At 47.0% G+C, this 1,171-nt stretch overlaps 1 non-coding gene across 1 annotated transcript; it reads right to left on the reverse strand.

The window, feature by feature from the left end:
* Window positions 1-385: 385 nt before the first annotated feature.
* LOC129403073 (U1 spliceosomal RNA) lies at window positions 386-547 on the reverse strand. Its single transcript, XR_008629057.1, has one exon. It is a non-coding gene; the product is annotated as a U1 spliceosomal RNA (small nuclear RNA).
* Between the last annotated feature and the right edge of the window lie 624 nt (window positions 548-1,171).

Genomic DNA, 1,171 nt, shown 5'->3' on the forward strand with positions numbered 1-1,171 from the left:
TGGGTCATACCCAGCGATGCTCAGAGGTTACTACACTCAGGAATCACTCCTGGCAGTGCTCAGGGGACCATATGCAATGCTGGGAATCGAACCCAGGTTGGCCATGTGCAAGTCAAATGCCCTACCTCCTGTGCTATCGCTCCAGCCCCAACCAGGACATTTTTAGTTCTTTTTATCTCTTCAATCTATCATTTCAAAGGCGAAATATCTTGGTATTACGTTCTCAGTGGGCTGTAGTGATCATCATTTAGTCAATTTTGTTTATCAAAATCTACATTGTACTAGTACTATATATAATACAATTAAAGAACTATAAATAGTATACTTTTATACCTAGACCTAATGTAGTTTAAGTCACTATTTGTCTTGTAGTTTTTTTCCCCCAAGGAAAAGTGCAGATGCAGTCTCCCACTACCACAAATTATGAAGTCAAGTTTCCTACATTTGGGTAAATTGCAGGGGTCAGCACATCCGGAGTGCAATGGATAAGCCTCGCACTGGGAAAAGCACCTTCATCAACATGGTATCTCCCTGGCCAGGTAGGTATGTCGTGTAATTTGTTTTGCAGGCAGAAGGCTTCCTAGTCATGCACAGAGGGTCTGAGGCTCTTCCAGTGATTTTCAGCTAGCTTGGTCAGTTAATTCAATGCTAAGGCCTGAGCATGAGGTGCTTCTTTGTAGGGAGCCATTTTACAAGCCCGGCTCTTATCCTCTAGTCTAGCAGAGGCTTACTTGGGATTTCTGTAAGAAGGTCACCACTGCTGACCTTACTGATCTTATCAGTTCGCCATTCCTCTCACTAGCCAACGCCCATGCCTGATCTGCATTTTACTATTGTTCCTATGGGGGTCCAAGCATGCATACTGCCCCCTCCCACCAAGAGGTATAAGTATTGTAACTGCTGTGAATAAACTCTCTCTCTCCTCCTCCTTCTGTCTCTGCGTCTGTTCATTCGGTTACGTCCCCTCCTTAGCCCCACGAAGGGTCCTCCTGCGGGACAGGATGGGACCCCACACTTCTTGGGTTCTGTGATTCTGGGGATCACCAGGGATGCAGGGATACTGAGAACAACCCCCTCCCCCAGCCATGCAGGGCTATAATTGGTGGTGCTTAGGGGTGTGTGGTACTGGCGATCGGTGCAAGGCAGGAGCTTAATCCCTGGTCTCTCCAGC

This window comes from Sorex araneus, chromosome 2 (assembly GCF_027595985.1).
Source record: "Sorex araneus isolate mSorAra2 chromosome 2, mSorAra2.pri, whole genome shotgun sequence".
NCBI classification, from domain to species: Eukaryota; Metazoa; Chordata; class Mammalia; order Eulipotyphla; family Soricidae; genus Sorex; species Sorex araneus.